Genomic DNA, 16,865 nt, shown 5'->3' on the forward strand with positions numbered 1-16,865 from the left:
AGGTGTCCCTTCCACAGGTGGAACTCTCACCGGGTCTCAGTCTCCAGCAGTTTATATAAGCAGTTACAGAGTTTGCAGAGCAAGCATCTAGTGTTCCCATGCACAAAATGGTTATCAGTGGCGTACGTGCACTGAGCCCCTTGGCTAACGTCCCAGCCCAGTATTTGTGTACGTGCATTGTTCTCTTTGGTTATCGTCTTAGCCCGGCACAGGTGGCCAGTCCATCCCGTGCTACGACACTCCAAGAGCCTTGAAATGTTACAACTTGCAACTCTCTCTGTGGGAGAAGGGCCAGTTCCCACCATGCAGAAAGCAGCTTTTATATTTCTTTTTGTGCTGGTGGCTGTAGGTCAATGGAGCGGCCAAACATGGCTGTACTCATGTCAAGACAGGCCCACTCTCATGACCTCATTTTAACTTGATTTTCTCCATAATGACCCTATCTCCAAATAAAGTCACATTCTGAGATACTAAGGGTTAGGACTTCAACATATGAATTTTGAGAGTAACACAATTCAACCCATAATAATCAGATAGTAGGAAAAGAGTGAAAATTTCCATCAATAGGGGATAGGTTCAACAGCTTATGGTATGTCATAAAATGGGAAATGTAATAACATGCAGCTGTTAAAAAGATGTACTGATAAGGAAAAATCTCCAATATGGAACAATCTCCAATATATTCTGTTAAAGGAAAAAGCCAAGTTGCCAAATAATCTGTGGAATGGTAGTATTTATGTTTAAAAAATGGAGTGTGTTGTAATAGCATAAGATACCTCTGGAAGGATACACAAGAAATTGATAGTACAGTCATGCCTTGCTTAACGATGGGGATATGTTCTGAGAAATGCGCTGTTAGGTGATTTTATTATGTGAACACCATAGAGCGTACTTACACAAACCTAGGTGGTATAGCCTACTACACACTTAGGCTACATGGTACTAATCTTATGGGACCACCGTCATATTGGTGACCCATCACTGACAGAAACGTTGTTATGTGGCATGTGACTAGAGTGGCTATGTTTATAAAGAGGACCTGGAGGCTGGGGGTCAGCAGTAGGAGCAAGCCTTCCTTTTTACTACAGTATTTACTCCTTGTAAACAGGTTGACTTTGTTACCATGAGCAGGTACTTCTTCCAAATTTAAAAAGAAAGAAATATAGGAGACCTTCGTAATTTTGGCATGCAGTCTATTTAGACTGCACTGGGTGGTAATACACTTTGATTAGAAACCGAATGATCAAAAAAAAACAGATAAATTTGTTTGGAAGTGATATAAAACAGCTCAGGAAGTATGTGAGTTGTACAGACTCAGAGGGTCTGATGAATGATGGGATCCTGATTAGTTCTCATGTTATAAACCTGTTATAAGGTTGCAGAGGGGTGTTTAAGTTTTCGGTTCTTCAAAGACTTGTGTCCAGGGTTTTCCAGCACAGTCCTAATATTAGATGCAATTGGGTTCACTAAACATTGATCAAGATCAGCCAGGTGATGGGCTGGGTGCAAGGGAAACAAAAGTGAATACAATCTTGACCCTGCCTTTGAAGAGCTTACAGTCTAGTAAACCCAAAACAAAACAGAAAAAACACAAAAGTTACACAAATAGAAAAGGGCAGTACACTGCGGTGAAAGCTATGGTAAAACTCTGCACCAGTTGCCAACAGAAGAGCACCCAGCTCCAGTGGGGGGGCAGGGAGGGGCAAGGAAGGCTTCCCAGAAGAAGTGGCCCTGTAGAGTGGGTAGGTGTTAGGTGAAGGTGGTGAATCGTGCTTCAGGCAGAAGGAAAAGCATGAGCACAGACACAGAGGCCTCAAAATGGCTCAGCGTATTTGGAGACACATGGAATATAAATATTTCCAATGAAGGCAATTGTTTAAGTAGGTGGCTAAAATTTTTTAAATCTGTAGAGCTTTGCAAATTTTTTCACATGAATATGTTAACAGATTTTTTTAACCCATTGTCATATGATGAGTCCTGATTTTTAATTGGAAAGTGTGGTCACTGTGGCTGACAGTAATCTCTCCATTTTCTGAAATCCTAACATCTAATTACTTACTTGGTTTAGTCTTCAATTCCCCTCTATCTTAGAGTATTTTCAAATTGTTTTATAATTATAGCTTCCTTCCATCTACTGAGTTCTTACTGTTAGGCATTGTGCTCAGCATTACAGATAGTGTTTTATTTAATGCAAAACCTAAATTTTTTACCACTATTATTCTCAACTTCTCCCAGACAAGATCATAAACTCCCTGAGGGCAGAAACCAAAGTTTAGATCTATATTTTCCCTTCTCACAGCTTCCCTCCCGAGCCTCTCCCCATTTAACCCCCTCACGTGCATAACTTCCCACTTTCCCTTGACCTTACAGCTCCAGCTTCTGCCTAATTTCTCAGCTTCCTATTATAACAAAACTCAAAAGAACCGTCTACAGTTGCTGACTCTATTTTCTCACCCCACTGGGCTTTCATCCCCTCCATATACTGAAATTTCTCCTATCAAGTTACTATTGACCCACATCTTGCCAAAGTCAGGTCCATTCTCTGTCCTCATCCTTCTGGACCACTCAGCAGTTTTTGACATTAGTGATCACTCCCTTCTGGAAGTGCTTTGTTCTCTAGGCTTCCATGACGCCAGGTCCACCTTTTCTCCTTCTACCTTCCTGCTTGCTTCTTAGTCTCTTGTCGGTTCCCCTTGATCAGACCTCCAAAGGTAGGAGTGCTCCAAGACTTAGTGTTCAATTCTTTTTTCTTTGTTTATACTGGTAACCAGGTGAGCTCATCAAGTCCCATGGTTTTAAGTACTATTGCTAGGCCAATGATTCTCAAATTTATATCTCCAACCCCTGACTTCTCCCCTGAACTCTAGACTTGGGTAACTGTCTACTCGATATCTCCATTTGGATGTTTGATAGGCAACTCAAAATTAGGATAAGCACAAATTGAGAACTCTCAACTTATTACCCCACATCTGTTCCCCACTTCCCCATTCCCTCCTCACCCCCGGGATTTATCTATCTCAATATTGGGCACCATCAGCCCCGTTACATAGGCCAGAAGGTCAGGAGTCATCTTTGCTTCCTCTCATTTCCTCACATCCCACTGGCTGTACCTCTAAAATATACCCTAATGCCTAAGATGACCCTCCTTGCCATCTCACTGCTGTAATCCTGGTCCAAGCCACTGTCTAACTGGTCTCCCCATATCCAGTCTTGCCCCCCCAAGGTCATTCCCCATGCGGTAATTGGAGGGATTTTAAATAGTAAATCAGATCACCTTACCCCTGACTAAAACTCTGTGGTAGCTTCCTATTGCACTGAGAATAAACCTGGGCTTACTTATAAAGCCTTACAGTATCTGACCCCTATTTACCTCTCCTGTGTGGCTCTACCCCTTGCCCACTGTGTTCTAGCAACAGTGGCCTTCTTTCCGTTCCTAAACAGATAAGAACAAGTAAGCTCAGAAAGAGAAGATAACAACAGTAACAAACAAACACACACAGACAGAGATTGGATTGGTGGTTACCAGAAGGGAAGGAGGGTGAAAGGGGTGATTAGGCATATGTGTGTGGTGATGGATTGTAATTAGTCTTTGAGTGGTGAACGTGATATAGTCTACCCAGACATCGAAATATAATGATGTACACCTGAAATTTATATAATGTTATAACCAATGTTACGGCAATAAAAATAAATAAATAAATAAATAAATAAATAAATAAATAAATTAAATAAAATAAATAAATGTTTTTTTTAAAAAGAACAGGTAAGCTCAGTTTTGCTCTAATGACTTTGTGTTAGCTGTTCCCTTTGCCTGGAATGCTGTCCCTTTGAGTTTGGCTGGCTCTTTTTTGTCATTCAGATCTCTGCTTAAATGTCACCTCCTGAGAGAAAACTTCCTCAACCACCCAATCTAAAATAGCCACCTGGTCCTTATGTATATAACATCACTTTATTTTTTATTTATTTACTTATTTTTGTGAGGAAGATCGGCCCTGAGCTAACATCCATGCCAATCCTCCTCTTTTTGCTGAGGAAGACCAGCCCTAAGCCAACATCTATTGCCAAGCCTCCTCCTTTTTTTTTTTTTTTCCTTTTTCTCCCCGAAGCCCCAGTAGGTAGTTGTGTGTCATAGTTGCACAACCTTCTACTTGCTGTATGTGGGACGCGGCCTCAGCATGGCAGGACAAGCGGTGTGTCACTGCGCGCCCAGGATCCGAACCTGGGCCACCAGTAGCAGAGCGTGCCCACTTAACTGCTAAGCCATGGGGCTGGCCCCCCACATCACTATATTTTAATGCTCTGTGAAGCATCAATCACCTCCTGATACTTTTTAAAATTTATTTCAGTCCATTGTCTTCCACACGAGAATGTAAGCTCAATGACAGCGGGGACTTTGTCTTGTTCACAACTAATTCCTCTGCATTTATAGCAGTGCCTGGCACAGAGCAGAAACTTAATTGTTGAATGAATTTACTTCCATTTATATTTAATATCTTATCCCCCCTCAGTTAAAATGGCATAGCCAAGAATCGTCTCTTAAAGAGCTTAGAAATGAGCATGAATTATGAAAGACTACTATTATTTAAATGGAAGCCCTGCTTTGTAAACCAAGGGTGGGGAGCATTTGTACTGCCACTGAAGCATTAAAAGAGATTCAGTTGAGAGTTACTATATAAAACATAAAATTAAGCTAGAAACTTTTCAAAAAAAAAGTATCAACCATTTCCTTCGTGTGCTTTGAAAAAGGATATCAATTTTGTGCATCATAAAAGTAATATGTGTAGGCTGTGACTCACAAGAGGAGTGGCCAACTTACTCTTTTCTCTCCTCCTCTCCCCTCCCTATAAATATCTTAAAGAAACAGCTGTCACAGCACTTGAAAGAGCAGCTAACATTTTCTGAGAGCTTACTATATGCTAGACTCTAAGAGATTTAATGGATTAACTCATTTATTCCTCACAATAACCCTATGAGGAAGGAACAATTATAATTCCTATTTTACAGATATGAAGCACAGAGAAGTTAAATAACTTGCCTCGGTCACACACTTAAGTGGTGGAGCAGGGCAAGCTGACTCCAATGCCCAAGCTCTTAATCATCTACCATGCTGTCCTAGGGGATGGCATTTCAATGTGTCTGATTGTTTGTCACCACTGTAGTCCTCTTTGAGACAACAGAGGAGGGTAAGTAAGGAAAAATACGTAGGGATATGGAGGTAAGTGTCAAACCCAATGACCCACAGGTTTTTCTTTTTTGTACCATGGACTCTTTTGGCAGTCAGATGAAGTCTGTAGACTCCATTTCAGAATAATGTTTTTACATACAAAGCTAAAATACAATTGAAAGCCAATTACATTGAAATATAGTTCTCAAAATATTAAATCAGCATTTACTATAGTAACATACACACTTCTTTATTAATTTACTAAATAAGATCTAATAGTGGGTCTAGTGACTACCATAATTTCATGGTAGTATGAGCATAAATGATATTTCAAGATATTTTTAACTGCTGTAACATGACAGAAATATCTATTGGGATATCTATTGCTGACAAAGCCACAGATACTGCTAATATTACTATAACTTGTTGCCTACATTAGTAATGGAAGGAATTGCTAAATTTCTGTTAGAGGTTAGTAAAAATAAAGATTTTCTTTTTCCCATCCAAGTTCATAGGCTTCTTGAATTCTGTCCATGGATTTCTTGGGGATTACTTAGGAGGCGGGGAAGTCTACAGACTTCATGTTAATATCCCTGTCAGCCAAACCTAGGAGCAGTTTCTGGGTATATTGTAGTGACCCAGTGTATGGACAAGAAGTGGGTAGAGAAGAGGCCTAGGCAACTGACCAGGAACTCCTGAATTCAGTGGTGTGAACTGATCAATCCTTCCCACAAGCCTGTTGATTGACAGTGGAAAATTAAATGAACTGAAACTTGTTCTGTGATATCTGAGAATAATTCCTTAAGTGTATATTTAACATTTCCTGAAATGCAGTAAATTATTACACAAATTTTTAAAATTAAAGCAAATTTGGAAAAAAATGAATACAAATGGATAGGAGTCTATTTTGGCATCTTGAGGGTCTATAGCTCTGGGACCACAAACGAGAGGCAGCACCTTGGGCAGGATCAGCACACTGTGATGGCAAGCCTTCCTTGTTCTGCCACCCCCTAATCCCCAGTAACTTCAAAAGTGGTTAGCAGACAACAATATGGAGATCAGAGAAGAACAGTTTCAAAGCATGTGTGGGACAATCCAAGGTGCCCAGACATGTATTGAACCTTACAGTGATGGGGGCACAGATCAGCACAATGCAGATAGTAACATAAACATGACATCATTTGTTAGTAGAATCTGAATAGTCAGAGAAAATTTGAGTTATATGGAACCTGCATCTTTATACTACTAGGAAGGTTTGTAATAATAACAATAATAGCTAACATGAATGTTCACTATGTGTCAGGCACTGTTTGAAGCACTTTACATGCATTAACCTGCGTTACGTGCATTAATTCTTAAACTTGTAAGGTAAGAGCTATTAATATCTCCATTGTACAGTTGAGTAAATTGAGGTACAGAGAGGTAGAAGTATATTTTTGATTCGACTTAAATGCTGTATTGACTGCATACTGGCTGCTTGTAACAATAAACCTTGAAATCTCAGTGGCTTAACATAATAGAAAGTGATTTCTCCCTCGCATAAGCCGAATAAGAGGTTGGGTGTTGAGGGACCTAGACTGATGAAAAGGTCTACCATTTTCAATACATTGCATCCAAGGTCACTCTAGGGTTTCTTGTGCCAGCCTGAAGGTGAAATACATCCAGTTACACTGGCCAGAACTCACTTGCCCATACCTAACTGAAAGGGAGGTTGGGAAATGTAGCTGAACCGTGGGCCCAGAGAGACAGGAAACTGGCTTGGTAACTAGCCAGTCTCCGTCATGCCAACAGATCAGATAACTCTATTGGTTCAAGCCAAAAGCTTCCCTTTCTTTTTCAAAATATGCTCCTGAATGAACTAAAACCACTTTTAGATGAGCTTTAGTACATGGCTTTTAGAGAAAGATAATTATTTGCCTCTATGCTGATGATACGGTGTTATTACCACTCAGCAGGCTCTGACTCTTTCTATATAAGTACTGTCAGAAAGCATGACTTGAGATCAAATCTTCTTACATTCAAATACTGTGTTTGGTACCTGTTCTCCAACATTTAATTGATTTATTGCCAAAAAATTTATACAGCACATAAACTACATAGTTATCTGGAAAGTAAATTTCTTAACTAATTTGTTAATTAAGGCGTTCTCTTAACTAATAGAAGATAGAATGATCTTGAACACGTGTGTGGAAGAACTTTGGGGCCTGAATCATTATCTGTCCATTTGTTTGAGTCCAGATCTATCTTTTGAGGAAAGTCTTAGGCCCAATTCCAAATGGCTATAGGATGTCCTTCCTTTCAAGCTATCACACTCCCTGCTTCTCTGAATGTCAGTCGTACCTTCAGCTTCATTGATTGTCAAAACAACTATCAATTAGCAGCAAAGATTATTTCCATTCTAGTTTCTTGCCAGAGAAATAACTTTAAACTCTTTACTGCACATTATTCATCAAAAGCTCTGGTGAAAGTAGTATTATTTATTGAGGATTGCTTGAAGGATAAGTAATCCATCCATTTCTGTAGACATTCTAGATGTTATCCCTGATTTACAGCTGCTAGAATAAGCCGTGTAGTTGGATTGCCTGTGGTCCCTTGTAGAATGTTTTGACTGAGTTGCACTTTGGCTTTACGCATTGACGTTAGTTACAAGAGATGGCCCTAGGAATCTTGCTGTTGAATTTATTGTAGGGACGTTGTTGAGGACTTTGACCATTATATCATAGAGTGACTCATAATGAAGGAACATTTCTTTTATAGCTTAATACCAGGAAGCTATATTTTTCTTAACAACTAGTTCTTTTTTTATCATAGGAACAAGGAATTTCATAATTGTTCATATTTCCCTATTGTTTTGTTCCTGGAAGCTCAGACTCAAATATATAGCCCAGATCTAGCTATTGTTTAGAACTATATAATATGCACTTTTGTATGCCAATCCTAACTTTGACTTTAGTTTATTTTTAAATTTTATATTTAGTTTATTTTCCTTCTCCTGTTTGCCTTTACTTCTCACCTCCACCCCAATTACTTAACTCATTTATTTCCTGTTACATTGTATTTCCGCAGATTGCTTCGAATCATTTGGGGAACACGTAAACTATTTACATGTTTGAGAATGTATTTACAAGTATAGGTTTATATGTAAAGTAATGCTCAAGTATTTGGAATAACAAACAAAATATGCTGAGCTAGATGTTTGCTTAAATGCTATCATGAATATTTCTCATGAAAAGTTTTGCATTGGAATTCATGTTTTTCTTTCCATTTATTTATTTATTTATTTTTTGTGAGGAAGATCAGCCCTGAGCTAACATATGCCAATCCTCCTCTTTTTGCTGAGGAAGTCTGGCCCTGGGCTAACATCCCTGCCCATCTTCCTCCACTTTATATGGGACGCCGCCACAGCATGGCTTGACGGGGATCCGAACCCCCCGGCCGCCGCAGCGGAGTGCACGCAATTAACCGCTACACTACCAGGCCGGCCCCCGTGTTTTTCTTTCCTTATACTCCACTGCTTCTAACATTTATCCTTCAACCCATGCTGCAAACCCCTCCCATTTCTTGCTTTTTCTTAAACTCTTTCTCACCTCTTCTGCTCCTCATTGCCAAATCCTCCTCCACGGGCCTCAGAACTTGCTGCCCTCTCAGCCTCGAATGTTCTTCCATGAAGGCGCCTTCTTGACGGCTCCGTAGAGAGGATTCCTGACCCCCATTCTCTCTAAAGCTGATATTTGTCCCCTGCCCACCCCACCTCATTATTCTCCCTCACAGCACCCTGCTTTTTTCCTCATAGCACCGCCTTCTATCTTCGTTTTATTAATTCACTTGCTGGTTATCTGTCTCCTCCACTGGAGGTTGAACTCATGAAGGAAAGTACTGTATCGTTTGCTTCATTTAGGTCTTAAGATGAATGAAGACATGGTCTAGCCCAAGGACTGTAGAAAATCTCTTCTGACTCTTCTATACCCTAAGGATAGTTCCCTTTTCTGAACTCCTAAATTTACTCCTGTCTGACCACAATCACTCACCACATTCAAATGCTTTGATTCCTCTTTGTTTCATGTTTCAGGAAGGATTTCCTCAATCACATTGTGAGTTTTTAATTATTGGGCTAATGGATTAGAGGAACACTGAAGGTACAGCCAGTAGTATCTGGATTTCAGCAAGGGATTTAAGCAGTCTAGGGATATTCATGAGGGCAGTGATAACAGAAGGTCAAGAAAGGTAGAAAGGGAGCTTACATTTAGTGAGAACTGCTTAGATCAGGCAAGACAAGAACCAGCGAATGCAAGTGATAGGGAGGCGGATTTCAGCTCACTTCTTTAACAATGAGGGTAAACCAAAAATAGAATGAATCTCCTTGGAAGAGTCGTTCACTCAACAAATTGTATTGAGTACATTTCATTTGCCAGGCATAGTCCTGGATACCAGGGACGGAGCATGAACAAGACCTGGTCCTTGTTCTCATGGTATTGACAGGCTAGTGGAGGCTGGGAGGAATCCATATCAGAAAATATCCTATCAGGCTGGGGAGTCAGGGATTCCAGCCCTGAGCAGAAGCCAGATTCAGAGGTAGAAAAAGGAAGCGAGTGAGCATTTGTCGAGGGCTTACTGTAAATCAGACACCATTTGACACACCATACACAGTCTGCATGTTCCCTTAAGACCCGCAGATCCTTGAGAGGATGAACAGTGTAGTGCTCTTGGGTTCCCCAGGGCCCTGAGTGTTGCTGTACACATAGGAGACATTCAGTACTCAACTAAGTAGTGATAGCATTCAAATGCTTCAGTGGTAATGAGAAGCTAGTAGCGTGCTTATACCCATAACACAGGTGGTAAAATAAAAATTATTAATAACACAAAAAACAAGCTAAATTATTTGCCAGAGGCCACTTTCTGCAGTTGTTGTCATAGCTGGATTTATACTCAGGACTTCTTGGCCTGTAGTCCAGGAATTAAGATTTCAAAGCCACGCCTCTCCCTCCAAATACATGAGGTAACTGTAATTGTTATGTAGCCAGTCATTATAGGAATGCTGGAATGTCATAGCTACAACTATGCCATCTATAATGAAACCTTGATGAAAGCTCTAGATACTATTATAAATATGCTACGAGTTTTTTTCCCTCTATATTTACATACATGAATTGATTTTTAAAACAGCATTTTACTTTAGATCCAGCAGGGGGAGCCAGATCCGTGTTGATTAAAGTCAAAAAAAAACCAAAAAACAAAAAACAACCCCCAAACCAAAAAAACTCACTAAAAAATGCCTTCTAATTTCCAAAGTATTCTATTTCTACCCTCCTTTAGTGTCCCTGAACAGCTCATTCTTTCCTCTCTATCTGAGACTTTAGGGCACAAGAATGAAGTTGAAGCATGTCACAATAGAAAACTTTCACTTTTTGAGTTCCTTTAAAGGCACAAAACATCAGTATTCCATTTACCCATTTATCCAGACAAGTATGAATTGTTGCCTACCCTGCCTGCTGGTGTGGAGCAGGAGAGGAGACAGCTAGAGTAGGAAAGGGTCAGACTAGAGACTAGAGCTAATTGGAGAGAGTAGCCACCTTCAGGGAGGAAGAGATCTTTGAATTGGATCTTCAAGGACAGTTAGCATTCCTCAGTCAGTCGTGGTTGAATTAGCATTCCAGACTGTGGGAGTAATATGAGCAAATAACAGATGCAGAGTATTTGTAGAATTATAGATGGGAGAGGAATATGGTTGAGGGTAGATAAGGTAATTCTGGAGAAGTAACCTAAGTGGGGTTTATTTCAACAATGTTGGATAATAGCTAAGAGTAATAACTAATATTTGTGTGAAACAAATAGATATCTTATATTTGACAAACACTAATATAGCACTTAATATGTTCCCAATGCAGTTGTAAGCACTTTACAAGTATTAACTAATTTAATCCTCACACAATCTGATTATTATCCCCATTTATAAATGAAGAAAGTGAGGAAAAGTGAGGCTGAATAACTTGCCCAAAGTCACACAGCTTGAGAGTGGTGCCAGCCTTTGAGGCCCGGCAGTCTGGCTCCAGAGTCTCTGCTACTGATCTAAATATTTGACCTGCATTCTCTCTTTTAATTCTCACAACAATTCTCTGAAGTTGGTGCTATCATTATACCCATTTTATAGATGAGGAAAGAAACATAAGCTTAAGTAATTTGCCTAAGGTTGCACAACTAGTAAGTGATGGAGAAAGGTTTAAACCCAAGCAGTCTGACACCAGGGCCCATGTTTTTGTGGTTGGTTGGTTTGCTTGTTGCTGTTTTAAAAAATTTTTGATATACATTCAAAATGGTTCAAAATTCAAAAGGTCTAAAAGATTATACAAAGAGAAGTCTCTTTCCATATCTGTTAACAGCTACCCAGTTCTCTCCCTGAAAACCAATGCTATTGGTTTCTTACGTACCCTTCTATATGCAAACAAAAAAATATATATATTATTTCCCCGTACTATCACACAAACTGTGTATACTATACACATTGTTCTGCATTTGCTTTAAACCTAATGATATATCTTCTGAGTAGCTGCAGAGTATTTCTGTGTATGGATGTACTATATTCTGTTTAACCAGTCCTTTACTATTGGGTGGTTTCCAATCTTTTGCTGTTGTAAACAATGAATGGTAATGTATAAAGACTCTTGTGTATATGCCATTTCCCACAGGTGTGGGCCTATCTGCAGGATAAATTCCTAGAATGTATCTGCTGGTCAAAGATATCTCAATCTGGATTTTGATAGAAGTTGTCAAATTGCTCTCTGTAGAGGCAGTACCGATATGCACACCTTCCTGCAGTGTAAGTCTGTTTCCCCACTCCTTCACCATCACAGTGTAAGTGAAAAGATGTTATCTCAGTGCAGGTTTACTTTGCTTTTCTCTTATTATGAGTGAGATTGGGCATCATTCCATGTGTTTAAGAATCATTTAGCATCTCTTTTTTTTGTGGACGGTTTGATCACAATCTTTGTCCATTTTTCTATTGGTTTGTTAAAGTATATAAGTATATGTATTCCAGCTCCTGGCCAAAAACCTATGTGTGATTTTTCAGGCCCAACTGTAGGCAACTACGAAGGCTTTCCTTGGCAGGCCTCACAGGGGAATGCTGCCTCCACTAGACTTGATGCACAGGCAGTGCACTGCAGTCTCTGAAGGGAGTTTTAGTTAAGGACTCAGGCCCCACTGGCCAGCCATGCTCTTAAGCATAATGCATTTCTAGACCAGGAGCCTTCATTCAGAGGTCCCTTTATCTAGGACTTTCCTCAGGGCCCCTTATTGGTGGGGCAAAGGGGAGAGAGAAACCCTGAAGACACTTTTCTTCCCTCTGACTCAGTACTCAGTACTTTTCCACTCCTAGCCCTCCTTTAAACCCCCCCACCCACCCAGCCGCCACATCTGTGCTGATCCACCTGACTTGTGATGTTCCCTGGGGGAAAATGCAACAGGAAGGAGTCAGAACTTTTTCTGGTTTTAGCCTCTTGCTTAAACTATCACAATAAGTGATTAAAGGCTTGACTTTCCTCCATTTCTGGCTTGTTGCCTGAACATCTGGCAGCTCAGCTCTCTTCTGCACAGCTGAGCCCTTGACTATCTATGAATATATCAACACACACACACAATGAAAATGAGAAGAGAAAGCGGAGAGTTGGGATGACTAACCTCAGGACTCAGGGGGTTCCCAGGACTTGGGACTTAGACTGGTACAACTGAGTTTGCTGAGTACTATCTCAGTTTTAAAACTGAATCACAACCTGAGAACTCCTTCAGTCCTGGGGCAAACTGGAACAGTTAGTCACTGTATGTGAGACTAGACACTTGTAGTGAACACATCAACCCTTGACCTCTGACATCCAGTGGGAATATGAAAAGGAGACTCAGAAAACTTGTATAAAGCAAAAAAGTGTGATTGAAAAATCTGTATAAACAATGGGCTATGGGAATTCAGGAGGAGTTGGGGGTGGGGATTGCAAAGAAAAGTTATTAAAGCAGAAAATGTCAACTAGAAAGGTATTAAATTGAAAGACAAGGAGTACTAAGATATATATGCTTCAAAAATAGACAAATCCATTCTATGTTGACTGGAAAAAATATCATAGACATTCAGGATGCTTACCTCATAAAGTAACTGGCTTACCGTTTGACAGCTAATGAAAAACACACCATGATGTGCATCTTAGTGAAGAAAATGTGTATAAAGCTGGCATAGAGCTTGGTACCCCATAGACACTCAAACCATGCTCTTCCTGACTCAATCCAGTTCTCTTCCTGAGGTTGGCTCTTGAATTAAAAGGTAGTTTCAGTGTCCACACAGTGCCTGGCACATAGTCAGTGCTCGATTCACCTTTGTTCAATGAATATTGAATGTATACGTCAAATAATTTGGCATTGATTTTAGCCTGATGCCAAGCCAGTTTCTAGGGATTAGTGCCACTGCTCCAATTCGTGCTTAAGGATGACCAGAACTACCTCCTTTTATATTCTAAATGTTGTCATTTATATTCTAAATGTCAGATGTTGTAAGCCATAGTCATCACTTCATCTTAAAAGGAGAAATATATTACATTCTCTTGGGCTATGTAGTTTTATCATTTCATGATGTCTTAAGATGTGCAGTTGTAGGGGCGCCTGGTGGCTTAGCGGTTAAGTGCGCGCGCTCTGCTACTGGCGGCCCGGGTTCGGATCCCGGGCACGCACCAACGCACTGCTTCTCCGGCCATGCTGAGGCGGCATCCCACATACAGCAACTAGAGGGATGTGCAACTATGACATACAACTATCTACTGGGGCTTTGGAGAGAATAAAAGGAAGAGGATTGGCAATAGATGTTAGCTCAGGGCCAGTCTTCCTCAGCAAAAAGAGGAGGATTGGCATGGATGTTAGCTCAGGGCTGATCTTCCTCACAAAAAAAAAAAAAAGATGTGCAGTTGTATTGCAGAACTCAGTCAAGGATTATTATACTCCACAAGAGAGTATAATAGCAGACCATGTGTTATAATCATACACAGTTTGAATTCCAACTACTTTGGTTAACTAAAAAAACTTTTTTAAATTGTGGTAAAATACAGATAACATGAAATTTACCATCTTAACCATTTTTAAGTGTACAGTTCAGTACAACATTCACATTGTTGTGCAACCAATCTCCAAGACTCTTTTCTTCTTGTAAAACTGAAATTCCCATACCCATTATACAACAACTCGTCATTCCATCTTCCCCTCAGCCCCTGGCAACCACCCTTTTACTTTCTGTCTCTGTGAATTTGATTACTCTAGGTACCTCATATAAGTGGAATCACCCAGTGTTTGTCTTATTTCACTTAGTATATTGTCCTCAAGATTCATCCATGTTGTAGCATGTGTCAGAATTTCTTTCCTTTTTAAGGCTGTATAATATTCGGTTGTATGTATATACCGCATTTTGTTTATCCATTCATCTACTGATGGACACTTGGGTTGCTTCCACCATTTGGTTATTGTGAATAATGCTGCTTTGAACATGGGTATATGAATATCTCTTTGAGACCTTGCTTTCAATTATTTTGGGTATATACCCAGAAGTGGAATTGCTGGATGCTATGGTAATTCTATTTTTAACTTTTTTGAAGAATTGCCACACTGTTTTCCATAGAGGCTGCACCATTTTACATTCCTACGAACAGTACACAAGGGTTCCAATTTCTCCACATCCTTGCCAACACTTGTTATTTTCTAGTTTTGTTTTTGTTTATTATATAGTAGCCATCCTAATGGGTAGGAGGTAGTAGCTCATTGTGGTTAATTTTTTTTTTATTAAACAGTTTTATTTATTTATTTTTGTGAGGAAGATCAGCCCTGAGCTAACATACATGTTAATCCTCCTCTTTTTGCTGAGGAAGACCGGCTCTGAGCTAACATTTATCACCAATCCTCCTCCTTTTTTTTCCCCCAAAGCCCCAGTAGATAGTTGTATGTCATAGTTGCACATCCTTCTAGTTGCTGTATGTGGGACCCGGCCTCAGCATGGCCGGAGAAGCGGTGCCTCAGTGTGTGCCTGGGATCCGAACCCGGGCCGCCAGTAGCGGAGCAAGCGCACTTAACCGCTAAGCCACGGGGCCGGCCCTACCTGAGTTCTTATGAAGGTGAGTTCTAGTTTCTGTTTCTTTAGTATTTTTAATTAATTAATTAATTAATTAATTAATTAATTAATTTTTCCCCCAAAGCCCCAGTAGATAGTTGTATGTCATAGCTGCATATCCTTCTAGTTGCTGTATGTGGGACTCGGCCTCAGCATGGCGGGAGAAGCAGTGCGTGGGTGTGCGCCCAGGATCTGAACCCGGGCCGCCAGTAGCGGAGCGTGCGCACTTAACCGCTAAGCCACGGGCTGGCCCCTGTTTCTTTAGTATTATACTCACTCCTCCACAGCACAGCTCCTTGAGGGTGCTATTGTCCGGGGCTCTAAGAGTTACATAAGGATAATGAGAACAGATGAAGAAACATCAAGAGGAAAATATACAGTGTGCTCAATACAAAAAAGTTGGAAAATTACAAAAATGTGGAAAGAGTGAGGGACAATAATCCTAACCTTCTCATATTCCCACAACCAAAGACAACCCCTATAAACATTTTTGTCTATTTCCTTCTCATCTTTTTTTTTAAGCCTAGACTTTTAGTTATTTGTTGTTGTGACCATATTGTATAATCAATTTTATGTCCTGCATATGTAATAAAAACGTTATATAAGTGTTTTTCTAGGGGCTTATAAATTATTCAGAAACATCATTTTTTAGAATGGCTGCATAATAGCCCATCTAGTTGAAGTACTATAATTAATAGATCTTCTATTGTTGCATCTTTAGGTTGTTACCAATTTTCCATCATTATAGATAATGTTTCGGTAAATATTTTGTCATAAAACCTTTTGCATATTTGGGATTCTTTCCTTCAGATAGATCTTTTACTAAGTCAAAGGATATGAACATTTTTAAGGCTGAAAGAAGATTTTTTTTCTTGATGATTTTTCTTCAAGCATGTATATTTAGAGATTGAAACTCATACCTAAATGATCCTGATGCATTTCACACTCTTGACTGGCTATATTTGAATGCAGCTAGGATTAAAGGATTAGATTGCTAGCCATCCAGATTTAATTGTGTACAGTTCAGTACAGAAGGAGGAAAAACGAAAGTCTTAGAAGATGCCCAAGGCAAAATGGTTCAGAAATGCTACAGTTAGGATCAAATACATGTTTATCAGTCCTCACAGCTCAGAAGTGCCCTGTCCGCTGGCCCATCAAAAGACAACAGCCTATCTCTGGGCTTGTCTTTATAGTCTCCCTTCCTCCTTCTTCTCTCATCCCTCTTCTTTTCTTTCCTTCCTTCCTTCCTTCCTTCCTTCCTTCCTCCCTCCCTCTCTCCCTCCATTCCTCCATCCCTCCATCCCTCCATCCCTCTCTTCTTGCCTTCCTTCCTTCCTTCAACAGCACATTATTAGAACAGCACATCATGGAATTCTAATAGCTATAGGACCTGGAGAGTGTGCTAAGATGTTATTAATCAGAATACTGTCCATGTTGCACACCTAAAATGAATGCAATGTTATATGTCAATTATATCTCAATAGAACTGGAAGAGAAAAAAGAATTCTGATTCCATAATTTCTCTGAGTTTTAAATTCCTCACCTTTCAGGATGCACTGCCAGCTGCAACAA

Source organism: Diceros bicornis, chromosome 7, assembly GCF_020826845.1.
Source record: "Diceros bicornis minor isolate mBicDic1 chromosome 7, mDicBic1.mat.cur, whole genome shotgun sequence".
NCBI classification, from domain to species: Eukaryota; Metazoa; Chordata; class Mammalia; order Perissodactyla; family Rhinocerotidae; genus Diceros; species Diceros bicornis.